Source organism: Kogia breviceps, chromosome 4, assembly GCF_026419965.1.
Source record: "Kogia breviceps isolate mKogBre1 chromosome 4, mKogBre1 haplotype 1, whole genome shotgun sequence".
Taxonomy (NCBI): domain Eukaryota; kingdom Metazoa; phylum Chordata; class Mammalia; order Artiodactyla; family Physeteridae; genus Kogia; species Kogia breviceps.
Window position 1 is genome coordinate 132,405,369 of NC_081313.1, and position 26,933 is coordinate 132,432,301.

The 26,933-nt window shown below is 44.3% G+C and overlaps 1 protein-coding gene across 1 annotated transcript in view; it reads left to right on the top strand.

Annotated features, from left to right (window-relative positions):
- Positions 1-238: 238 nt before the first annotated feature.
- Positions 239-26,933, top strand: part of CPLX2 (complexin 2) — a 124,361-nt gene continuing 97,666 nt past the window's right edge. The window contains exon 1 of the mRNA XM_067031904.1: positions 239-709. The gene's annotated coding sequence lies outside the window, so the exon portion shown is untranslated. The remainder of the gene's footprint in view (positions 710-26,933) is intronic.

Sequence of the window (26,933 nt, forward strand, 5' to 3'; positions counted from 1 at the left end):
TCAGGTCAAATCCTGTCCATCACCTGTTTTGATTTGGCCCTAGAGCTAAGGATGTTTTTACATTTTTCAACAGTTGAAAAAAATCAAAAGAAGAATACTATTATGTGGCATGTGAAAGTTATGTAAAATTCAAATGTCTGTGTTCATAAATAAAACTTTATTGAAACACACTCCTGAATGTTTATTTATGTCGTGGCTGTGCTGCTTTCACACCATTACAGCAGTGCTGAGTCATTGCAAGAGAGACTGTGTGGTCCACAAAGTCTAACATGTTTACTTTCTGACTTGTTACAGAAAAATTTTGCCAACCCTGTTCCCAGCTAGACAGAAGAGTCACTTAATCAATTCCTGCCTGGATTGGCTGAGCACCAGCTAAACCACAGATCTCTGAGAATGAGTGCTATTGTTTTATGCCCCTTGAGATCTTGTTGTCGAGTGTAATGTGGCAGTCGCTAACCCATCAGGCTGCAATCTAAGTTGAGGTTTCTCAAAGAATGGTATGTGGGATGATTTCCCAAGTATGTGGAGGAGACTTGCATGGCATTGAATTGCATCATAGCAAAGCGCTGCTGTTTTCCATTCTCCTTAAGTCATTTCATCAAGGAGGAAGCCTCAACTTGGTGCTGGTTAAGTCTTCAATGCTTTCCTCACTCCTGGTCATTCTTCATAACAGAAACAGAGCAGACCTTGAGCTCAGTATCTCTATCAGGTAAGGCATCTCTCTAGAATAGATATGAGTGTTATTTTCAACTGTGTTTCTTTTTCTAATTTACCTTCTATTTCTAGCAAGCAGTACTAGTTTTCTATTTATGTCAGTGTGTTAGTTTCCTTTTTAAATGCAATTGTAAAAATTGTGAGTTTACGTGAAGAAAAAGTATAAAGGTGGTATTATTTAAATAAAAATATTGAGTAAATCATTGTGCAGATATAAGTAAATATGAGAAAAACATCACAGAGGTGGTAGACAAATGGCTGAAGTTTGGGAAGCACGGATACAGTTGATTTCTGAGGAACCCGCCCCCATTCTCTGGTTGCAGAGCAGTATACTAAGCATGTTAAAGCTGGGATGACCTTCCCTGACTCAGGCTCTATCTCTGCTCCTCATTGGCTGTTTAACTTCAAACAAGCTACTTTACCTCTCTGAGCCTCTATCCCATTTTTGCAAGATGGAGATGATAGTACCTGTATCCAAACTGTAGTGAACACTGTTTGCTGCCTACTAGCATGCTTCCTCCTTTGGCCCCTGTGTACAAAACACCAATTTTGTTAAGGTATCTACTACTCCCCCAAGTAACCACAAGCTTCAGGAAAGCTGATCCCAGCTCCAGACATGGTTTAATTGCTCCTTCCCCTTGCCAATGATTTGTCCAGAGGGTTGGACTAACTGATAAAAATAATAATCTAGAAGTCATCACTGCTTAGATGAGGCATGAGAGGCTTTTGAGAACATTTTGTAGCTCCTAAGAGAAAGTCACTGGAAATGATGTTCTCTTGTCTTTGCTTGGCTATTATTGGGTCTCGATGTGATCTCTGGAACCACTGTAGCCAGTTGCCTCTGATAAAGCTAGCACCTGTACAAGAGAAGAGATGGATGGACAGACCCCAGGTTTGATGATGTTGTTGAGTTGCTGAATCAACCAACCCTGAAGCTAACCCTACCTCTGGAAGTAAAATATGTGGCCTTATAAATGTCCTTGTTTAAGTCAGTTGGAGATGGGGTTTCTCTCACAACCAAAAGATTCCTAACTGGTACCAACATTGGTAGTTTATGTTCCAGGTTCAAACTGCTACATCAATACACCTACCAAATGGTCCACTTGGTCTGTGATTATTCAGACAGTCCTTTGCACATAAGCATCTGTAACAGAGACTTCCATTTGTCAGCCAGTGTCCCTTCCTCTCTTCTTCCTTACAAGCAAAGATTTTATTCAGGGTAGCAACGTGCCCAGTTAAAAGACTACATTTCCTACCCTCCCCATGCAGGTAGGTGTGACCACATGACTAAGTTCTGGCCAATGATGTGAAAAAGAAAGTGAATTTTGAGCATTCCAGGAAGGCTGTCCCAAGAAAGCTGATTCATCCAAAGTACATTCTTTTCTGCCTTTCCTCTGTTCCTCTTCCTGCTGCCTCCAGGGGAGCTGTGATGGTTGGAGCTCCAGGAGTCTTCTTGGATCACCTGATATCCTTGAGGATGGAAGTTCTGTACAACAGAGCACAAAGATAGAAGCTGGGTGCTTGGTGAATTTCTGGAGCTTCCATACCAGCCCTGCACTCTAACTTTACTTGCAATAGAGTAAACCCTTGTGTGTTTAAGCCCGTTACTTTTGGGATTTCTGTTACATGCAGTAACACCTAATCCTGATACATATCTAATTGGAAATTCCTTGTTCTTTATCAAGAGGCTGATGTCTGCAAATATGTAAAAGCATTGTTGGAATAATTTTCAGATACACAAAAGACCTAAGATTTAATATGATCTTTACTGACACTCAGATTCTCCAAAGAAACTTAGAGTTGTTGGGAGAGTGAAGATGGATCATTTATGTCATACACTTAACTCAGAATCTAGTGCACACAAAGCACCCAAACAGTGATGACTTCTAGATTATTATTGTTGTCAGCTAGTCCAAACCTCTGATTTGACATGTGAGGAAATGGAGACCCAGAGAGAGGAAGCACCTTGTCCAAATAATGTAGCCACTCAGCAGTGCAGGCAAGACTAGAATTCATATTTCTTCACTCTTACTTCAGAGGTCTTTCCCCTTTCCTGAGCCTTTTTGCTAGGTAATGAGCTCCACCACGAAGGAAGTGTGCAAGGGGCCTTGGATGCCCACATCCTTCCAGGGATCCTTCTTGCAATCATGTTAGTCCATTAAAATCGCTATAACAAAACACCACAGACTGAGTGGCTTATAAGCATCAGAAATTTATTTCTCACAGTTCTTGAGGCTGAAAGTCTGAGATCAGGGTGCCAGCATGGTCAAGGGAGGGCCCTCTTCCAGGTCACAGACTTCTCATTGTGTCTTCACATGGCAGACAGGGCTAGGGAGCGCTCTGGGGCTTCTCTTATAAGGGCACTGATCCCAGTCATGAGGGCTCCACCCTCATGATCTAATCACTTCCCCCTCCCAATTCCATCACCTTGGGGATCAGGATTTAAACATACAAATTTGGGGCGGGGGAAACAAACACTCGAACCATCACATCTCTCTCCTAGGCAGCCAGCTCAGTTGAAGAACCTTTTAGTTTTCTTCCAAGCTCAGGATTCCATAACTTGTTCAGGACCAGAATGAAAAGGAAGGATTGAAAGTCCTTTCCTCTCCCATCTGTGTGCTCCCCTGTCTCTGTTTCCATTATGTCTGTAAGTGAGTATAATAACGTGTGATGGAAATGAGAACAAAAGTGGGAAAAGTAAATAGTCTAAGCCTTGAATTTTACCAAAACCTGGAACACAAGTAGGGTGGGTTATGACCTACTTCCTCCTTTCTTTGGGGTCTTAGCTTGCCTTCCTTTTAATTGCCCTGCCTCCTGTAGGGAAGATGGGAGCCATATGACATCAGGGTGGCTAACACAGCCATGCAAGAGGGTCTAGAGGTGTCCAGCCTCATTTGAAGACCTAAAGGGAAGCCTGGAAGGCTCCAGAGACTGTTTGGATGCTGCCTCCCTCCTGGAGGACTGTTACTGGGACAACTTTATCAACGTTTCCTTAGTGCTGTTATTAAGGCAACTAGCTTGCCCCCAAGCTGATGAATTTTAAAAGAAGCATAAAATAATTTTTTAAAAAAAATCTTTGAAGCTGAAAGAGTAATGAATGTTTAAAAGCTTGGCTCATTTGAAGCTTTTCTCTGGAGCAGATTAACCCATTCACTGATTAGGGGGTCCAAAAAAAATGATTATTAGCAGATTCCGAAAATCACGTTAGACATTAAAATATCTCTAACCGTTTAATTCTTGGGAAAACCCAATGAGGCAGGAATTGTTGTCACACACCCGCCAACCCAGTCATAACTAAGGGAGCTGGACTCACACCTGGGCCCGTGAGACGGCAGCGCACACTCTGGCCTCCATCCTGGGCCCTGCCGTGTTTGGTCCTCCACCACGGGGCCACCCTGGCATTCAGCCCATTTAGCGTGCCCAAGGACCATCTCTCCTACTTGCCTGCCAGCTCTCAAACCTTCCAGCCTGGCCAACAAGGTCAGAAAGCTTTTCGGGGGGTGGGGGAGGGAAGAGAAGGGGATGCCATGGGCCATCTGCTTGGGCATCTCCTCCATTCTGGTTCTTGTTGGCTCAGAGGAGCAGGCTGCTGAGCCCCAAGAGAGTGGAGGGAAAGCTGGTTTTGGTGGCCCCAAGGGCAGAACTAGAGACCGCAGAGAGGAAGCCCACACGAAGGCAAATTTGAACTCCATAGAAGTTCAGCTTCTAGCAGAACTGTCCAACTAGACAGGAATGAGTTGCCTGTCACTAGAGGTAGGCAAGCAGAGGTCATGCTGCCACCTTCCAGGAACGCAGTATGAAGAATCCCGGCCTTGGATGATCTCGGCAGTCAGTGGCATCAAAATAACCCTTGTTCCAGGAGAATGTATCACAATCAGCATCACGTTAGCATGTACTGAGCACCTGCTCTGCCAGGCTCTGCTCCAGGTACCCATCCAATCCCAACAGCTCTGTAGGTAGGGATCATTGGCCCCATTTTACAGAAGCTCAGAGAAGGTAAATGCTTGTCCAAGGTCACACAGCTTGACCTACATCCTGCTGTCTCCCACCCCTGTGCTTTTGCCACTCTTCATCCTGCTTGAAGTCAATCCCATTGGTGGAAAGCAACCTTTCCATAGGGAAGAGAGATCTTGTCTTCATAATATCGAATCACTACATTTATTGAAAAGTTGCTACATGTCAGGCACTCTTCCATGCATTTTGCAGATATTATCTCATTTAATCCATCTATTAAATCATCTTTCTCCATTGACATATGAAGGAGCTGACTTCCAAAGTTGAAGTCACTTACCCAAGGCCACATCTAGCTGGTCAGTGGCAGAGAGCCTGACGGTGAGCTTGAGCTCTGCTTCATTTTGATACGTACCTTTCAGACAGGGGACAAACCCAGCCACGAGGCATGTGGAATAAGAGGAGGACGATGAGAAAGAAGAGGGAATGGGGATGGTCTGGGGCAGCCATGTGAAAGAACAGGGCTCATAGGGCTGATGGGAGGCTGGGGAGGACCCTTCCATACAAAGCCTGGCTGCAGAATGAGAGAGGCTCCCCAGGCTCTGGTGATTTGTATGGCTAGCTGTGTAGCCTTAGTCAAGTCACTGCCCCTCTCTGAGCTTGGAGTAGCCCACAGTTTAAAGCAGAGCTCCAAGCCCAGCAGGGATGAGAGGACAATTTGGGAAACTGAGGCAATTAGGCAGAGTTATGAAAAGCTAGGAATCCATAAACTCAGACCCTCTCAGGCCAATCACCAGTGTGCCAGCTGGGAGTGCTAACTTACCCTCCCTGCCCTGGGGGCACTTGGGAATGGAGATCCCACCACTTGCAAAGCACTGGGTCCCAACCATTCAGAGAAGGAGCTGGTGGGGGCCAGATCCCAGATATTCACACACTTTGCGCTTTTCCAACCAGGACCTGCAAGGGGCGCCATTTCCAACCAGCTTCTAGGGAGTTGATCCTCTGGGTCTCTTTCACCCATTTGTTTATTCATTCAACAAAAGTTTATTGGTCACCAGCAATGTATCCATCCCAGAGTTAGGCACGTTCAGATCCATACGCTTGCTACTCTGGGATGAGGCTAATTATCCCGCATGGGCCAGGAGAGAGGAAGCAATTCAGCCATGATCATATGGCTAGGAAGGGACAAGGTCCGCCCTCGAGCCCATGACCTTGCTGCCACATGGGCCGTTCCTGACTCCCTGTGTCTGAGATATACCCACAACCCGGGGCCTGCTGCCGGAGCCATGTGCGTGTGTGTCTGAAGGTACTGGATTTCCCAGCGTCCTGGCACCTGTCACAGTTTAGCAGGTTACCATGGTATCGCTCCCCAGCACCCTGGGCAGCGGGGACCACCATCTGTTTACACGGCTGTCAGAGGAATTGATGTCATACGAAATTGTCAGCTCAGCAGGATGGGAGGAGGAAGAGTGGGAGGCTCTGAAAGCTTCCAAGCCATCAAAACTCATCTCAATCAAAGCCATGCGCAAGTTGCTGCTTCCCTGGGGGGAACGGAGGAAAAAGGGGTAGGCTGAAGAAAAAAATATTTCCCCAGAGGAAGAAGCAGGTAGCAATAGTAATGGTTAGTATGATTCTTTCCATTTATACACTCATTTACAAATCACAAGGTCATTTTGGCCTCTCACAGCCCTGGGGGGTGAGTATCACCATTAGCTCCATTTTACAGGTGTTTTAAAATATACCACTGAGGCTCAGAGATGTGAAGAGCATGCTCAAGGTCATAGCAAATCAGATGGCAGGGCCAATAGGAAACAACTCCCTGATTCTCGAACTAAGGGGCTGAGAGTTGCTTTTGGCCAAGATGAGAGGCAGGCCTGCCCCAGATGGCACTGCCCAGGGATGCCTGGGGTGGGGGAGTTTGCCTCTGACCACATCTGCAGAAAGTGGGAGGGAAATGACATGAAGAGCATGGTCTGAGAGCTGGGAGTCCCTGCCTCTAATTAGAGCTCTGACGCAACTGATGCTGCAGTAAATGACAGAGCAGCTGGTGGTTGCCCAGGGCTCAACTAAGAGACATTTAATATCCTTAGAAATATAACTGGAGAGTGGAAATCCATTACTTGCTGCTCAGCATCCATCCCTCTTCCTCAGTCAACTACTGATTCTCCTCTGGGAACCAAAACTCCTCTAGTCTCACTCCACCGGGGTTTGGGAGAGGCTGACCCACCACCAGATGATCTGGATCTAATCCAACAAGGATAGCTCAACTCCAGGCCATGGTGATTGGCTCAGGCATAGGCACATGACCCAAAATGAGCCAATGAGAGCCAGGAAAGAGAATCTCTCCCTTCTGCTGAGCTGATGAAAGGACATGATGTAAGCCAGAAGTAGGCCACCATGCTGCACTAGAAGGCAGATCCTGCCTGAGAAGGGAGCCAACATCAGGGAAAGCAAGCCAGAAAGGGGAGGATGACAGATTTCCCCTGGATCCAACCAATCCTGAAGGAGACCCTATTGGACTTATATGTATATCAACCAATACATTTCCCCTTTTGCTGAGATAACTGAGTTGGGTTTTCTGTCATTTGCGTCACCCCTACTCATCTCAGTGAGAAAACCCTGTGGGATCGGAAGGAATCACTGAAGAAGCTGGGGCAAGAGTGAGACCCCAGGGCAAACTGGATAACAGATGGTTGCTAAACTGCCTTCAAAGGAGAGGGGCAGGGTAACTGCAGAATTTTGGTTCTGCTGGGTGGGTTATGCAAGTTGGGACCAGAATGGAATTGCAAGAGTGAAGGACAGGCTGAGTCAACCACCAGGGTCCCCTTTCTTCATCCTTCTCTGTGCAGTTCCCAGCCTCATCTCTAAATAAATGTTGACCAAGTATTTAGAAAATACTCATTTGAAGGAACCAAAAGTATTAGCCTGCTTAAGTGACCCCTTGTCTCTAGCTAGCCCAAGTACTATAAAATCTGGTCACTTTGGAAAAATCCTATTTCCTCTCTGGGCCTCAGTTTTCTCATCTGTAAAGTGGGGACTCTCATTTGCATTTTGCTGATGAGGAAAGGGAAACAGTGAGGGGACAGGACTTGACTGACCTGCACAGTGGAATGAAGATCTTAGAATCTCTCGTACCTCTGGGGATCAGGGTCTTCCATTTTCATATAAGCAAAGGTTTTCAGCTGGAAAGTTTTTCTTCCTTAAAAAAATCTGCCCTTGCTGCTTACTTATTTTATACACCTAAAACTAATATAATATTGTAAAGCAATTATACTTTGGTATAAAAAAATATAAATATATATAATTACCTCTTAAAGACATGAAATAAAATATTTATAGGTAAAATGATAAAATGTCTGGGATTTGCTTCAAGATCATATGGAAGAGAGAGCATGGGTAGAGGTATAATCTATACCTCTTGTTTAATCTAAACAAGAATGGCCAGGAGCAGTTGAAACTGGTGTGATGGCTACATAAGTGTTCATGACACTATTTCTTTACTCCTGTATAAGTTTGAAACGTCCATGATAAAATGTTAAAAAATAAAAATATGCCTCCTAGCCTGCTGTCAGGGTTGGCTGTTCTGACATGTTTCAACATGCTCCACCCAGAATCTGGGACAGGACCCAGCCCAAGGGAGGTGAAAAGAAATGTTCCAGGATAATTGATGGAGACAATCATTTGAGCTCTCCGCTTATAGTGGTTTTTCTCTTCCTGCATCTCAAACAAGTTGGTGACTTTGTGCTCCTTGACACACAGGGAGGCCGAGGCAGGGCAGGAAGGCAAGGCTGCTAAGGTCTTCAGTGAAGAGAAGGGAGAATTTATTGAAGTTGACAAGAGAGGAGTGGGAGACGCTTCCCCAGCCTGGACAGGGTCCCACCTTGACAAAGCTCCTTGAGTCCCAAGGGCAGCAGAGAAACCACAGAACCACCAGTTCTGCTGGAGCCAGGACTGGGAACATCTCCATGGTGACTGATGGGCACTGCTGATGCCCAGTGACAGAGGATACCCCTTGGAAGCTTTGGCAAGACCTAAGAATGTATGGCCTTTGCCTTAAACAGGGGGCAGGCTGCTCCCCTAATGGCTGACACTGACCCTCTGGTCTGTCACATGGGTTGGGGGTTTGTATTCTAATTTAAGCCAATTTAAAGAAAATGAGGAATATAGAATAGTGGGTACATGATAAGGACAGCAAAATAGAGCAAGAGGCTCTGGAGACCAAACAGCAGAATTCTGATCTGGTTCTGCTGCTTACAGGCTGTGAGACCCTGGACAAGTCACTTCCCCATCCGAGACTCAGATTTTCCACCTGTAAGATGGGGAAGACAGAACAAACATGATGGGCTTGCTGGGAGGAGGAAGATGAGGGGATGCCCTGCATGGTGCGAGACACTTGCCACTGCCTTTTCTCTCCCCTATCCCACCCGCCCCTCCACCACCCTGCATTTAGGAAGAAGCCATTTAAATGGAACTGTAATTCATATGCAGTCACCAGAGGCTAATTCCGAATTTCCTTTTGCTCCTTGATTAAATAACAGTTTAATGTCTGGTATCTCATTTTCTTGGTTGGCTACACAGAGTCCTCTGGAGTTTTCTGCACACAGTGAGGAGGCCCCAGTTAAATCCACACGCAAAAATAGGTCATCTATAGAGCCGACAGCCCAGTTAAGAATCCTCTTGCCCTCCAGCAACCACACAGCAAGGAGGATGAAACTCATACTGACAACTCTTGATTTCCTCCAAACTCTCTCCTCTCCTGGACTACTCCATCTCAGGAAATGGAACCCTATCCCCCAACCCCCGATCATCCTTGGTTATCTCCATTCTTCACATCTCCCCATCCCACCTATCACCAAGGCTTCTGGCTTCAAACCGCTCCCCGACATCTGCTCACTTCGCTCCATTTCCACACCACCTCCCAATTCAAGCCTCCATCTTCTATCGTCTAGAGCTTCCTCATTGGTCTCCCTGCTGCCCTTGCCACCCCCCTTCCTCCCTCCACATGACAGCCTGATTTCTTTTCCAAATATAAACCAGAATGTTTAAAAAATTAATCAAAGTCCTCCAAAGGCTTTGTACTAGGCTTAAAATAGAAATCCACTCATCCTTATCCACTCATACCAGCGTCTCCTATCCCCTGTTCTGTCCTCCCACCTCATCTCATTGATCATGGGCCCATCTTTGTTCACGCAGCTCCAGCCCCTCTGGCTTTGTCCTGTCTTCTGAACACAGATGCTAAGTTTTTTCCTACTTCCAAGGCCTTTGTGTCTTGTCACAACTGCCTCCTCATTCCGCAGGTGTCAGCTCAAGTGTCCCCTCTTCAGAAAAGCTTCCCCTGACTGCCCCATCTAAAGTAGTCCTCTGACCCCCATAACTCTGTGTTATTTAAATGAGCCAAAGATTGGCTACTGTATACTGGCCCCTATGTTATTTCTTCGAGACCCCTGTCAGCTTGAAAGCCCACCAAAGTCAAATTTTTATACATCTACTTATTTTAAAATACCAACAAGCAGATTTTTAGTCATTTAGAGCCTTCCTGCTTTGCATACTCCACAAAACTACACCCAACATCTGCTGGCCATTGATAAGATTTACTAAGACATAAGCTGTGGGACTTCCCTGGTGGTCCAGTGGTTAAAACTCCGTGCTTCCACAAAAGGGGGTGCGAGTTCCATCCCTGATTGGGGAACTGAGATCCTGCATGTCAGCATGGTGTGGCCAAAAACAAAACACAAACAAAAGACCCTAAGCTACTATTGCTCTTCAGAGGGCCCTGACCCAGGAGTTCCCCACCATGATGCTGAGTGACACCACCTAGACATAAAACCTCATCTCTGGCCCCCCAGAAGTCCCCTTCTGGATGTGACCTCCTTGCCATAAGCCTCTGGATAGACTCCTGCTATGAGAGACTCCCCCCAGTATGCAGCCCTGTCTAAGCACCATGTTACTACCTCTCATGGTCACATCTTTTTCCTTGAGACGCCCAAATTTCTTGAACCTCCTATACTCTTATCCACTACCCTGTTTTATTTTCTTTGTAATACTTATCACTCTCTGAAATTACCTGGTTACTATGCTTGCTCGCTTTTTGTCTCTCTCCCTTCTTAGAATGTAAAATCCATGTAATCAGTCAATAAGTCTATGAAAAGGATATTTACCCTCACTAGTAATCAAAGAAATTGCAGAGTAAAGTAGTGAGATGTTATTTTTTCACCCAAGTCGGTAAAATTTCTAAAGTTTGACAACTGTGAATATTGCAAGAGTATGGGAGGAAAGGGGTACACGCATACCCGGCTAGTGGGAATGTGAATGAGCACAGCATCTTAGAGGATAATTCTAAACTTAAAACACACACAACCCCTGACCATGCAATTTCACTCTTTAGTAGCTACACACACACACACACACACACACACACACACACACAATCCTTATGTCTGCATAAAGAGGAATGTTAAGAAATAAATCAACAAAAGAGGACTCCTACTTCCAGGAAGATGGAATAGATGTACTTTCCCTATTCCTCCTGCTAAGTACAAGTAAAAACCCTGGATGTAATATATAAAACAAATATTAAAAGACTCTGAAAGGTGAGAGAAGGCAAATGGCTGGGGACCTCAGAATCCAAGGAACAACACACTGATGAGGTCCCTGGGGTTTTTTGCTTTGTTTTGGTTTGGTTTTGGGTTTTGTTGTTGTTGTTGCTGTTGTTTGCCTCATTCATCCCAGAATTAGAGCCAAAGAAGCCAGAAACCAAGAAATGCCAACAGGCATAGACAAAAACTCTAAACAAAAGCCTGCTTTCTCTAGCCAATGGACTGGGAAAGGGGCAACCAAGAAAGACACAAAACTTTTAGACAATAACCACTCTATTCCAGAAAAACCATTGTCCCACCCTCACCCGTACCATCAAAGACCAGTCAGGGAGCCTAGAACTACATCCTCATCAGGCTCTAAGAATGTGCCCCAATCCCCCACCCCATCAACCCCAGTTGATGTCTAAGAAAACCAAGCAGAGAGCAGAAATGAGCCCACCCTCCACCCATGGTGTCATGAAGGCCACACTGGGAGCAGTAATAAGGCACTCCTACCCCTCCTAACCAGGGAGGTGTCAGTGGAGGCCACATGGGGAGCTGGAACTCCTACACCCAGCCAGCAGTAATGAGGAGTTCCCACCACCTGGGTATCAAAGGGGGCCAGATGGGAAATCTGGACTTCCATCCCCATCTGGCAACAACAGAATAGCACCCACCTACCCTTGCCAGAGATTCAAAAGAATCCAGCTAAAATAGAAGGCTTAAATAAGATGCAGAGTCTCGTAACATAATACTCAAAATGTCTAGGTTTCAATCAAATCATTTTTCATACCAAGAACTAGGAAGATCTCAAACTGAACAAGAAAAGGCGTCAACAGATACTAACACTGACATGACAAAGACGTTAGAGATGTATGACAAGGATCTTAAAACAGCCATCCTAAATATGCTTCAACAAGGAATCATGAATATGCTTGAAGCAAATTAAAAAATAGAAAGTTGAGAAGAGAAATAGTGAGGCTCAGCAAAGGGTAGATAAGCATGAAAAAAAGAATCAAATGGAAATTTCAGAACTGAAAAATACAATAATTAAATAAAAAAAAAAAACCAACCCTATGAATGTGTTTAGCAGTAGAATTAGACAACAGAAGAAACAATCAGAGAACCTCAGTATAGGACAATAGAAATTACCCAATCTGAACAATGGAGAGAAAATAGATTGAAAATATAATTAAAGGAAACTTGGGGACATATGGGACTATAACAAATATCTAACATTTACATCACTGGAGTCCCAGAAAAAGTTTTCTAAATTAATTGGGAATGGTGATAGTAATATCAGATAAAGTGGCTTCAGAACAAAGAAAATTACCCGAAACAGAGAAGGACATTATATAGTGATTTAAAAAGTCAGTCCACCAAGAAGATAGCAATTTTAAATGTGTATGCACCAAAAAACACAGCTGCAAAATAGATGAAGCAAAACCTGATAGAACTGAAAGGAAAAAAATTAAAAAGACAAATCCGAATATATATTTGGAGACTTTAACAACCTCTCTCAATAACTGAGAAAGCTATTAGACATAACAATTAGATAGAAAATCAGCAAGAATATTAAAGAGCTTAACAAAAACAACAAACTGGATCTAACTGACATTTATAGAACACTCTACTCAACAACAGCAGAATACACATTCTTTTCAAGTGCCCGCTGGATATACACAGATAAACCATAGTCTTGGCCATTAAAAACCAAAAAAAAAAAAAAAAAAGCAAACAGACAAAAAAACCAATCTCAACAGATTTAAAACAACTGAAATCACACAGAGTATGCTCGTCAAACACAATGAAGTAAAACTAGAAATCAATAACAGAAAGATAACAGAAAAATCTCTAAATATTTGGAAACTTAAAAACATGCTTCCAAATAATTCATGAGTCAAAGAGATAGTCTCAGGAGGTATCAAAAAGTACCCTGAGCTAAGTGAAAATGGAAATAGGGTATATCAAAATTTGTGGCAAAACTAAGGCAGTGCTAAGACAGAAATTTATAGCACTAAATGCATACATTGGAAAAGAAGAAAAGTCTCAGATCAATAATCAAAGTTTCCACCTCAAGAACTTAGAAAAAGGAGAGCAAAATAAATCCAAAGCAAGTAGACAGAAGGAAATAATAAGGGAAGAGAAGAAATAACTATACTTGAAAACAGTAAAACAATGGAGAAAAATCAATGAAAGAAAGAACTGGCTCCTTGAAAAGATCAATAAAATTGACAAACTTCTGGCACAACTAACAAAGGGAAGAAGAGAGAATGAGGAATGAAGCCAGGGATATCACTACAGACCCTGCAGGCATCAAAAGAATAATAAGAGGGCTTCCCTGGTGGCACAGTGGTTGAGAGTCCACCTGCTGATGCAGGGGACACGGGTTCGTGGCCCGGTCCGGGAAGATCCCACATGCCATGGAGCAGCTAGGCCCGTGAGCCATGGCCGCTGAGCCTTTGCGTCCGGAGCCTGTGATCCACAGGAGGGGAGGCCACAGTGGTGAGAGGCCCTCGTACTGCAAAAAAAAAGAAAAAAGGGATAATAAGGGAATACCACAACAACTCTACACACATAAATTGACAACTCCGATAAAATGGATTAATTCCTTGAAAAGCACACACTACACCCAACTCACCAAATATTAAATAGATCATTTGAATAACCCTAAAACTATTAAGGATATTAAATTCATAATTTAATTTTAGAATGTCCAAACATGGAATCTCCAGGCCTGGATCACTGGAGAATTCTACCAAACGTTTAAAGAATTAACATCAATTCTCCACAATCTCTTCCGGAAAATCGAAAAAGAGGAAAAAGTCCTGAAGTCATTTTATGAATCTACTATTATCCTTATACCAAAATCAGATAAAGATAGTACCAAAAATTTTTTAAAATATAGACACAAAAAGCTTAACAAAATATTAGCAAATAGAATTTGCAGCATATGAAAAGAATTATTTACCATAACCAAATATTGGTCAATATTTGAAAAACAATTACTGAAACCTGTTTTAATTGCCTAAAGAAGAAAAATCACAGGATATACCAATTGATGCAAAAAAGGTGTTTGACAAAATTCAACACCCATTCATGTTGAGAACTCCCAGAAAAATAGGAAAGGGGGGAACACCCTCAACTTGATAAAAGGATCTACACGTAATCAACAGCTAACACTATACTTAAGGGTGAAATCCCAGTATATGTTTTCCCCCTAAGATTAAAAACAAGACAAGGATGTCTGATCTCTTACCTCTTATTCAGCACTGCACTGGAAGTTTTAGCCAGTGCGATAAGGTAAAATAAGGAAATAAAAGACATACAGTCCAGAAAGTAATATATAATACTGTCAGTATTTGCAGATGACATGATTATGATTTTACATTTTAAAAAATTTCAAGGGGCTTCCCTGGTGGCGCAGTGGTTGAGAGTCCGCCTGCCGATGCAGGGGACACGGGTTCGTGCCCCGATCCGGGAGGATCCCACATGCCGCGGAGCGGCTGGGCCCGTGAGCCATGGCCGCTGGGCCTGCGCGACCGGAGCCTGTGCTCCGCAACGGGAGAGGCCACGGCGGTGAGAAGCCCGCGTACTGCAAAAAAAAAAAAAAAAAAAAAAAAAAATTCCAAGGAATCTAAAACATACAAACAAACAAACAAAAAAACCTCCAAAAAACAAACCTAAACCTTAGTAAGTATAAGTGAATTCAGCAAGATTACAGTATACAAGATAAACATACAAAAATCAGTTGTATTTTTATATAATAGCAATGCACACGTGGAAGCAAAAGTTAAAAACAGTGCCATTTAGAAACACTCAAAACGGAGAAATATTTAAGTATAAATATAACAAAATATGTATGGGAAAACTATAAAATGTATGCTGAAAACTATAAAATGTTGATGAAATAAATCAGAGATCTAAATAAATGGAAAGACATACTCTGTTCATGGATTGGAAGACTTAACATAATAGGTCAATTTTCCCCAAAATTAATATACAGGTTTAACAAAATTACTATAAAAATCCAAGCAATGTTTCTTCTGGCTATAGAGTAGATTATTTTAAATTTATGTGTAAAGGCAAAGGAATTGAATTAGCTAATGCAATTTTTTAAAAGGAGAATAAAGTGGGAGAAATCATTCTACCTTATTTAAAGACTTATTATATAACTACAGTAATCAAGACCATATGCTATTGGTGGAGGTATAGACACATAGATCAATGGAACAGAATAGAGAACCCAGAAATAGAACCACACAAATACAGTCAATTGATTTTTTTTTTCCCAGTACCCAGATCTCTCACTGTTGTGGCCTCTCCCATTGCAGAGCACAGGCTCTGGACGCGCAGGCTCAGCAGCCAGGGTTTACGGGCCCAGCCGCTCCGCGGCATATGGGATCTTCCCAGACTGGGGCACGAACCCGTGTCCCCTGCATCGGCAGGCGGACTCTCAACCACTGCACCACCAGGGAAGCCCTCAGTCAATTGATTTTTGACAGAGGTGCAAAAGCAATTCAGTTGATTTCAACAAATGATACCAAAGCAATTGAACATCCATAGGGAAAAAAACTCAGCCTAAACCTCACATCTTATATAAAAATTAGCTCAAAACAGGTCATGGATTTAAATATTAAATGTAAAACTATAAAACTTTTTGAAAAAAAAAATAGGAGAAAATCTTCAGGGTCTAGAGCCCAGCAAAGGGTTCTTAGATCTGATGCCAAAAATCTAATCCATAAAAGAAAAGATTGATAAATTGGATGGATCTTATTAAAATTTTTTAAAAAATTTTCTCTGTGAAAGACCCTGTCAATAGGATGAAAGACAAGCTACACACTAGGATAAAATATTGTAAACTATGTATCCAATAAGGACTAGTATCTAGCGAGGAAAAGTATATACGTATTATATATATACACACATATATATATATATATTTGAGAAGTTCTGAGATTATGTAAATTATATATAACACCATTATATATACCATTTAATGTAATATAATATATATACACATCACCCTATGGTAATGGAATGTTCTGTAGTTCAGTTGTATCATCATTAATATATTGGTTTTGATATTGTATTATAATTTTGCAAGACGTTTCCATGGGGGAAACTGGGTAAAGGGTACATGGGATCTCTCTGAATCATTTCTTACAAGTGTATGTCAATCCACAATTATCTCAAAATAAACAGTTTAATTTAAAAATAATTGTTTGCAGCATTGCTTGTATTCTCGGGGAAAAACTGGAAACAGCTTTCATGTTCTTAAGAAGGAGAATGGTTGTCTATAATGTCAGCTCCATAAAATGGAATATTATGCAGAACCCAAAGGAAAAAGAAAAAAATTCTCTCTGACCTGAAAAGCTATGTTGCAGAACTCTTTATATAACACGGTACCGTTTATATTAAAATGCACACACACACAAATAAAATAAAATAAGATAAAATAAAATGCATACACACAAAGAGTGTGGCTGCTGTGTAAATACACACACCCTGCATTCTCAAGGATGGTAATATTACCAAGAAGGGGTCGAAAATTAATTTGGGGGAGGCTAAGAAATTTTACCCTTCTTGTATATAAAGCACAGATATACATAGAGTACATAGGAGATAAACAATATATCTACAGTATTAAAATACTTCATGGGGGAGGGGAGACGTGTTTAGTATTTGTTTTAATGTTTAGGAAAAAAAAGAGAGAGAGAGAGAAAAACTCTTCAGGGTGACAATAGTGAAAGATCAAGTTAAGAAATAGCCTAGACCAGCATTTCTCAACGTCAGCACTACTGACATTTTGTGCTAGATAATTCTTCATTGTGTAAGGCTGTCCTGTCATTGTAGGATGTTTAGTGGCATCCCTGGCCTCTATCCACTAGATGCCAGTAGCATCAACACCCAGTTGTGACAATCAAAAATGTCTCCAGACATTGCCAAATGTCATTGGAAAGCAAAATTGCCCCAGGTTGAGAACTGCTAAACAAAGGACTGGAAGTCACAGATCAAACCCTGGCCGTGGGGCACACAGTGCAGCAGTAGTGATGGATCCGTAGTGCTTTCATTTTTGACCAAGAGAATATATTCAGGGCTTACTCGTGTCATTAAAAATTAATTTTTCAAAAATTGCTCTAGGGCTTCCCTGGTGGCGCAGTGGTTGAGAGTCCACCTGCCGATGCAGGGGACGCGGGTTCGTGCCCCGGTCCGGGAAGATCCCACATGCCGCGGAGCGGCTGGGCCCGTGAACCCTGGCCGCTGAGCCTGCGCGTCTGGAGCCTGTGCTCCGCAACGGGAGAGGCCACAACAGTGAGAGGCCCGCGTACCGCAAAAAAAATAATAAAATAAAATAAATTGCTCTAGCTGGGAAATGCAGTCCTAGAGAGAAGAGACCTGGGGAGCCCTTGGGATTTGAATCTAATCCCAGCCCTTCCCCTCCCTGCTCTGGGACCACCAGCAAGCACCCCCTGTCCCCAGAGAGCCTCTGTTTTCCCTCCTCCTCTTGCACCCCGCCCCCCATGCTGGCACTTTTCACCATGACTTCCATTCTCCATGCTTTGCGTCCAGACCTCCATGCTCAGGCAGCTCTCTATCAGGATGCTGTCTGCCTCTCCTCTGCCTGGAAAACTCTTACTTATCCCTCAACTCCAGTGTCCTGTCCTCCAGGAAGCCCTCATCACCTCCCACCAGCATTTAAAGGGCTTTCTGCTGTGACGCCACAGAACCATCCCTCCATGCAAGACGCACACACCATGCCTGGCTGTTTACAGAGCATGGTGGATATTCCAAATTGACTGCCCCTTCCCATCCACCCCTTGCCACCTTGCTCTCAGCTGGGTTCCTTCGCCCTCTGAATCTGGTTGGTTCAGCAAATATGAGGCACCAGCTAAGGATGGAGTGGGAAGGAGAGTGAGGTGGGTGTTGCGTCTCCGGCTTTCTCCCTGCTGGCCCCCCCACTTTGGCAGTGCCTGAGTTTCTTTTCCTAGGGACACAGCTCTGGCAGGGCTCCAGTAACCACTCCTCCCTCTCATCCTCTGTCCCCTGAGGCTGGTAACGACTCCCCTGGTTCTACACCATCTCTTGTTAGCACCTTAACCTGGTCCCCACCCTGTGAATCCTCCCTTCACTGAGCCCTCAACAGTTCTCGAACTGTTCCTGACAAGGCCCTGATCTGACACACATATGAATCCCTGAAACTCAACTACGAGCTCCCGGGGCACAAGAACTGTGTGATTTCATTCTGTTTGATTTTGTTTTTAATCTCAGAACCCCAGTGGTTGGCAGTGATAAGACCTAGAACATGGGCAGGGCTCAGTGAAAGCTCACTGAATATATGGATGAAAGAATGAAGAATAGATGGATGGATGGACTTACCGATAGATGGAAGGACAAATGAGCAGAAGGACAGATGGACCAGTGTATGGATGGGAGGACATTCAGACTCTACTTCTGCAAACATTAATATCCGCTGAAATTCCTTGAGTGCTCACAGCTTGTCAGGCATGGCACCAAGCCTTATACATACATATATATATATATGTCCACTCTACCTCTGAGACCAACCTATGAGGCAAGAGTATCATCAAGAGGAAAGAGAAGCTGGGAAAGATTAGGTCACTTGCTCACGATCACAGCTGGGAAGTGACAAGACTAGGATTCAGTCCCACCGGCCACCAGAGCCTGCAATCCTGACAACATGGGGAGGTTGCTGGGTGACTGAAGGACCCCAACGTCTACCACTGTCGCAGGGATGCTCTCCTGTCCCACGCCTGTCCCCCCACCTCCAGGCCCTGGGTGGCCCTTGCTCTTTTCACAGTCGGCCTAGCTTTAGCACGCTTCTCTCTGAGACCACGCCCTACCTCCGTCCACCCTGAGTGTCTCTGAGGATGTCTGGTTTGCGCGTGTGGAGCCCAGAGAGGCACCAGGCCCCCTTCCACTCCAGCTGGCAAGCCCTTGTTTATCTCTTGAGCGGGCAGGAGCTTTACAGGTCTTTGGGTTTCTGATCAAAGGAAAAATCTCCTCCCCGGGGAATTGCTGGGCTTATGAAGAACAGCCTGGGGCACCTGCTCATCCTACAGGTGAGTTTCATCCTAGAGGTAAAAAGCACCGGCTTAGGAGACAAGAGGGTGTGCTCGGTGATCCCAGCTCTGGGGTGTTGCGCTGGACCCTCCCCCTCTGAGCCTCGGTAAACCAGGACTCCTGGTGCTTTCTGGCTGGGCTATAGTGAGGAACAGATGGAAGGTCATCCAGCTAAACTGCACAGGTAGTAAAGAATCATCATCATCACTCCTCAGCCTGCCTTGTTCACCTGCTCACATTTCCCCAAACGTTTCTGCACAACCATTTGATTTGGCCATCTCTGTGAGGATTGCCAAGAAGCCTTCATCCCCATTAGTCAAATTAGGAAATTGAAATACAGAGAGCTTAAGAGGCCGGTCAGAGGTCACGCAGCAGAACAGAGGCAGAGTCAGGCTCTAACCCCAGAGATCTCTGCAACTTCCCAGCACCCTGCATCCCCCACTGCACCTGGCCCCTGGCTCAGCTCTGTTGTGGAAGCAGCAGGCATTCTTTATTTCCTTCATTAGTTATGCATGGCATGTTTGGAACAGGGCCCTTGGTGATTAAAGCGCCTCAGGACAGAAAAGCCTAGCTGAAACATGAGTGAAACTATTAAAAGGAAAACAAAACAGCAACATCAAGAGAGATATCTCCAGGCGGAAGCACAGGAGTGCCTCTGAGGACATGACCTCATCCCAGGCACTCAAGGAGCTGAAGGCTTCACCTTGGGCCCTCCTTCTGGATTCCAGTCATCCCAGGACCAGGTCAACTGCATCATTATCTACAACAGTAGCATCATCCCTAGAGTTTGGGGGTCAGGCACACCTGGTTTTCATCTCTGTTTTGGCTGTGTGACCTTGAACAGGTGAATTAGCCTCTCTGAGCCACAGTGTGCTGGGCCTTGATTTCCAGGGCAGTTGGGGAGTATGTGAAAAGATGTAGGTGAAGCCATAAACAGAAGACCTGCTACATTATAACTTTAATAAGTAATAGATTTCTGTTCTTCTTTTACATTCGAAAAAGCTATTTTACACACATTTTAGGGAAGGGCAAGCATTCAGGCTCTGCAGCAGGTGGTCTGCAATGCAGCCTGGCTCCAACTCTGTGTGACTGGGGAGAAGGTTATATAACATTTCAAAGTCTCATTTTTCACGTTCTTTAGATGCGGCTAACAATAACCTCTAGCCCTAGGCCTCCGAGAAGTTTAAATGCGATAACACATGCAGGGGCTTGTCACAGTACCTGACACAGGACAAGTACACCATAACTGTTATTCATATTTTCCATCTTCCCAACGTGTCCACTTGGTAGTCAGGATATGTATTATTGCCCCTTTTTGCAGGTGATGGAAGTGCGGCTCAGGGAGGTGAAAAAGCTTGACCAGGTCAAAAAGCCAGGAAATGGCAGGGCTTGGACCTCTGCACTGGGGTCCTGACTCTATGTCAGTGAAGATCCTGACAAGAACCCTAAGGTTGTTTATTCCACAGGATCCTGTGCTCTTGGTCAGCTCTGCCCAAGAAGAATGGACTGGAAGTCACCTTGTTTAAAAAAAAAGGAAAAAAAAGTCTAGTACACAGTTTCAGGTTGATCTGGTTTCAAACCCTCTTCATAGCTGTGTGACCGTGGCTGGTACACTTAGCTTCTCTAGGCTTCATTTTTTCTTTTTTAACTTGGCAATATAATTACTGCTTCACTCCTTGGGGTCGACATGAGCAGGAAATGAGGATGGGTGTAAAAGTGCCCAGCACCGTGCCAAAGACACAGTGAGGCCTCAGAAAATGCCATCATTCCCTCCCTGCCCCCATCAGTTCATCTGTTATTGCCTCCCCTGGGGCTCCTGGCAGCAGCTTCATTCCCACCCAGAGGGACCTGAGTGACTGACAGAACCTGATATTCTGGCCGACAGAGCAGCTTCGTCTCCATCAGCCTGCTCCAGCATCCCAGGAACCTGCCACAGGCCTTCCACCTGGTCACTGGCAGCTAATGAGGCCACAAGGTGGGGTGGGAGAGGCCAGTTCAGACCCCCCAGGTCCTGCATCTCTCCTTCTCTCCCTCTGCCTTCCTCCCAACTCTGACTCCTCTTTCCTTCCCCTCATCCCCCTTGAAACTTTCAAGGAAGCACCATAAGTCCTCTGATGATGATTCAAATATTATTAACATCAAAGAAGTACAAGGTGATTTAATTCTACAAACTCAGTGGATTCTTACTCTGATCGAGGGACACTAAGAATACAAAGTTGAATAGGACACTGTCATGCACTTGGGGAGCTCCAGAGAAAAATGATACAACAGAAGTGTACAAAACAGGAGGATGTCCCATAACAAATAAGAATTATAACAATTGCCATTTATTTATTTGGCTCTTTATACGTGCCCCCGTTGAAGGTCACAGCTCAGGTTCAGAGGGGTTGTGAGTATTGCCCCAGGTCACACAGCCAGGAAGGGATAGAATGGAAATTCAAACCCAAGTCTGTCTGGTCTCAAAACTTGGGCTCCTTCTACTTCATCAAGTTTATCTCTGACTATCCAAAACACAAAAGAAGTAGGTGCCATGCAATGTGGAATGTGAAACAGAGCACAAATGACACAGTGAATGACTTTGCCTGGGGAGGGGGCAGGAAGCACTACACAGAGCATTCTCACGAGCTGGGTATGGAAGAATGGTGATTGTGTATGTATCACTCTATATCTGTGTCTGTATTTCTACTTTTCTATCTCTGTATCTATGTCTATCTATTATCTGGTCTCCCAACTTCTAAGCTCCCTGCACTGTGTATGGTGATTATAACTGAATTCACACAGCTGGGGCTGGGAGTTGACTGGTTAATCAAAAAAGTCCATTAAAGCAGGAAATAATTTAAACAACAAAATATCTGCTGCCTGTCTTAGTCTGTTCAGGTTGGTATAACAAAATACCTCATCGGATAGCTTATAAACAACAGAAGTTTATTTCTCACAGTTCTGGAGGCTGGGAAGTGCAAGATCATAGCATCAGCATAGTCATGTTCTGGTGAAGGCTCCTTTCCTGGATCATAGCCGCACCTTCCAGCTGTGTCCTTACATGGTAGAAGGGGCTGGGAGCTCTCTGGCATCTCTTTTATAAGAACACTAATTCCATTCATGAGGGCTCCACCCTCATGACCTAATCACTGTCGAAAGGCCCCACTTTCTAATACCATCACACTGGGTATTAGAATTTCAACATATGAATGGGGGGGTGCTCAGGACTCAAATACTCAGACCCATACTACTGCCTAAACATCTTGTTCTAACTCAAAGCACGTAACTGTACATGTATCTGAACATATTTAGATGGAAGCCTGAGGCCTTTAAGAATAGTCTGTTGGGCTTCCCTGGTGGCGCAGTGGTTGAGAATCTGTCTGCTAATGCAGGGGACACGGGTTCGAGCCCTGGTCTGGGAAGATCCCACATGCCGCGGAGCAACTAGGCCTGTGAGCCACAACTACTGAGCCTGCGCGTCTGGAACCTGTGCTCCGCAACAAGAGAGGCCGCGTTAGTGAGGGGCCCGCGCACCGCGATGAAGAGTGGCCCCCACTTGCCACTACTAGATAAAGCCGTCGCACAGAAACGAAGACCCAACACAGCAAAAATAAATACAAATAAATTAATGAACTCCTACCCCCAACATCTTCTTTAAAAAAAAAAAAAGACGTCTTAAAAAAAAAAAGAACAGTCTGTTGATGGAATTCTGCATCTCTTTCTCCATAAACCATAGCCATAATATGTCTAACATTTATACTTCAGGCACCCTCAAAATGAAAGAAGAAAAAGCAAACTGAGTGCCGACACCTTCTGGATTTTTATGCTTATTTTCCTTATTTTCCTGATACTTTACAGGTCTCTCACCCACACATAACTGGACAAAAAATTTTCTTAGCAACTGACCTTTATGGAGTCATTCAACTTCATTCAACTTACTTCTCATAGAAATGGAACTTCCTTCCCTATATTTTACTTGTACTGAACTCCTTATTGTAACTATGTTATTTAGTTAAATAGGATGTGAACTGAGAAAGTATGAGTGCACAAAAGAGAAAATGGTCATTCCTATGAAAGCTAAGTTGAATGCTTTGGAAACACTCCATAAACATGAGTTATTTCAAGGTAACAAATGATTCCTGCTACACGGCAGCTCAACTGGCAGAGCATAAAGACTTGTGTCAACTCAAGTGAAGAGCAAGCTATGGGTCTTGGCTTTCGCCCACCACCAGCTTCAGGGAATAGGGAAGAGTCATTTATGGAGGCAGACGGTTAAGCGGAAGCCAGATGGAGACTATTTTATACTCCTGAGCTCCTTCCCACAGTGTCCATGTAGGGTGGGGACCTGCCCGCGCTCTGGCCTGCTCCTCGTCCCCGCTTCTCCTCCCAAAAGGAAGGAAAGAACTAGCAAGACCCTACAAACACTGAACAGCCTATTTTTACTACTGGGTAGGGCCTCTGTGCCAGACATGGACAGCTCATTGTCACAGCCATCTCTTCTTCTCTCACTTTCAGGGCTCTCCTCTCTTGTCTCCTGTCTCACACTGGTGACAGGAAGTCGTAAGAGCATATGTTGTGAGAGGATGGAGAGAGAAGAGGATCTGGTAGAAGAGGAGTCTGGGAAGTGGGCAGGCATCAGTCTGTGAAGGTCTTAGATACCAGGCTAAGGCATTTGGACTTCATCTTCCAAGCAATGAGGATTGATTGAGGTTGAATCTGTGCTAAAGAATGGTCACTTGAGCAGTTGACATAGAGAATGGAGAATTGGAGAAGAAAGGAGGCAGGGAGACCACGGAGGAGGCTGCTGCAGTCACCAGGGCAAGAGATGATGAGGCTTAAACTAACACGGGGAAGAAGGTGGGGGTGGGGGGACCACACCAGACCTAACAATGGATTGGACATGAGGAATGAAAAAGAAAAATCTCTGATGATATCCAGGTTTCTGTCTTGACCAACCGTCACCACCCTGACCCCAGTAAGATGAGGAAGACAAGAGGAGGAGCAGGTTTGCAGTCAGAAAGATGAACGCGGGCTTCCCTGGTGAGTCCACCTGCCGATGCAAGGGACACGGGTTTGTGGCCGGGTCCAGGAAGATCACACATGCCGCAGAGCGGCTGGGCCCGTGAGCCATGGCCGCTGAGCCTGCGCGTCCAGAGCCTGTGCTCCGCAACGGGAGAGGCCACAGCAGTGAGAGGCCCGCATACCGCAAAAAAAAAAAAAAAAAAAAAAAAAAAAGAAAGAAAGATGAACGCTTCTGTGTTGACCATTTAATAAGCTTGAGAGGCAGCCAGAAGATTTTCAGAGACATTCAGACCTACGGAAGAGATGGCATCTTAGAAACGGATCTGTTCTAGCTGCTTAAATCAAGTGAAAGCCACGCTCTGCCTTGAGGATATTTGATTGCTCAATCCAGTAATTGGCAGCAGAACAGGTACAGTGGGAAAAGCCATGGTTGTGAGATCATCCTGATCTGGGTCGAAATTCCTAGCTCTGTTGATATGCATTTCATGAGGCTCTGCATATGTGTGATTTCATGTCTCTGAACCTCTATTTCTTCATCTATCAAGTGGAAATAAATAAAATACATCTTCATGGATTGTATTGGGAATCAAATGAGATCACGAATGTAAAGCCCCAAGCTAATACCGAGCACATAGTAGTTGTTCAATAAATGGTGCTAACTAGTAATTAGTAGCAGTATTTTAATTGTAATCTAGAAAATGGCATCTATTATTTTATTAATCCTATAGAAATCAAAGAGTTGTAATTCTAGAGTGGTGGGTCTAGTGACTCCAAGGGGTTTAAGATATTTATTCAGCTCAGTTCCACAAGATTTTCCAGGGCTCCCCTGGGTGCTAAACATTTAGGATGAGCTTCCAGAGTTTGCCATGTTTCTCCCTACTACACACACACATCCAAGGAGACAGTCACAATCACCAAGGGGGTTTTCCCCAGTTGCATAAGAGCTCTCAAGGGCTGAGTTAAACAGACATCGCACGCTGGGCACTGGGCACATAGAGAATAGTTGTACCAAGCCGGTACCCTGTGGGCTTAGAGCACAGCATCAGTGAGTCTGGAATGAGCTTTTTCTCCAGGAACCAGCATCCACCCCCGCCTCAGGCTCCCTGCCCATGCACAAGGCTTCCAGCCCATCTGTGTCCTTGAGAACATGCTGGGCTCCTGACCCAGGCAGCAGCTGGTCCACTACCTGCTGCCCCTGACCAGGCACCTGTCCAACTCTGAGGCCGTGAGGACAGAGAAATAGAATCTGAGAGCTGGGAAGGAACGTGGAAATCATCCAGGGCATGGAATGTGCATCTCACTGAACCTGGAGCCAGAAAAACGTTTGATTTTCAGTGAACTTGGCCCTCTACAAGCTCTGCAGGTAGAGGCAGGCACTTTTCACTTTGAGCTTGCTTTCTTATCTGTAAAAGGGACAATATTATGTCTCACATATATTAATATATCTACCTCACAGGGTTATTGTACGGACTGTGTAAGAGATACACTATTAGAACTCTTGATTGGAAATGACAGATATTCATTGAATTCCAACTTAAGGGGAAAAAACAAGGAGGCATTTATTGGTTCAAGGTGTAACTGAAAAGTTTAAGAGTACATCTAACTTCAGAAGCCATGTTCTCAAATGACATCATCAGAAATCTCTCTCTGTCTCTGTCTCTATCTCTCTCATGTTTCTATCCCTCTCTCTCTATCTCTCTTCTACTGTCCTCCAAAATTGCTTTATTTTCAGATAAACTTTCTCTTGAAGCAGCTCTAGACTTATATTCTACCAGCAGAAAGAGAGTGTTTCTTTACCAATAGTCTTGAGATTGGCCTTTTTGGGGTTTGCTTGGCACATTTTAGGTTAAATGTCTACTCCTCAACCAATCACTGTAGCCAGGGAAATACCATATTCCCATCAGCCAAGTTTAAGTAGTGTGTCCAGGTTTGAAACCCTGGATTCCGGGTTGGCTCAACTCCACCCAGTTAACAAGGACTGATCATGGAGAAAAAAGGTATCCAAAGGAAAATCAAGATGCTACTATAGATAAAAGGTGGAATGATACTGGACATGTCAAAACAACAGACCAATAAACATGTGTAGGCTTTGTTAATTTTCACCAAATGGGGTCAGTTTTCATTCTCATCAACATCATTATTATTATCACTGTCATTATTAACATTTTTGTCATCACTGTCATCCTCACAGGAACGTAATAACTCATACCTGTGTGTTCCTGTGAGCCACTGCTCCACATGTAGCCTCTTCTACAACTGTTGTGTACCTAGAAGAAGGCTCTTGGCACTCAGACAGGGTTTCTGAGAACTCAAGACTCCCCTGCTTGCCTGCCCTCTGAAACTGTCCAGCTCCTGCCTTCATCTTTCTCCATGTTCTGAGATGGATCTGCTCCAGATGTGGTCTCTGCTCTCACCCAGCGTCAGATACCAGCTTTTACTCTCCTTATATCCTCATAGCTGAGGCCCACTTACCACCACTCTACGGACTCAGTTCTGTTCCAATTCTGGACAAATCAGGAAGTTTGAAAGAACCCCAGCCCCATTCTCTAAATCACATCACACACAGTACCACAATTCTCCCCCCAACATTAGGACTTGTTTTCATCA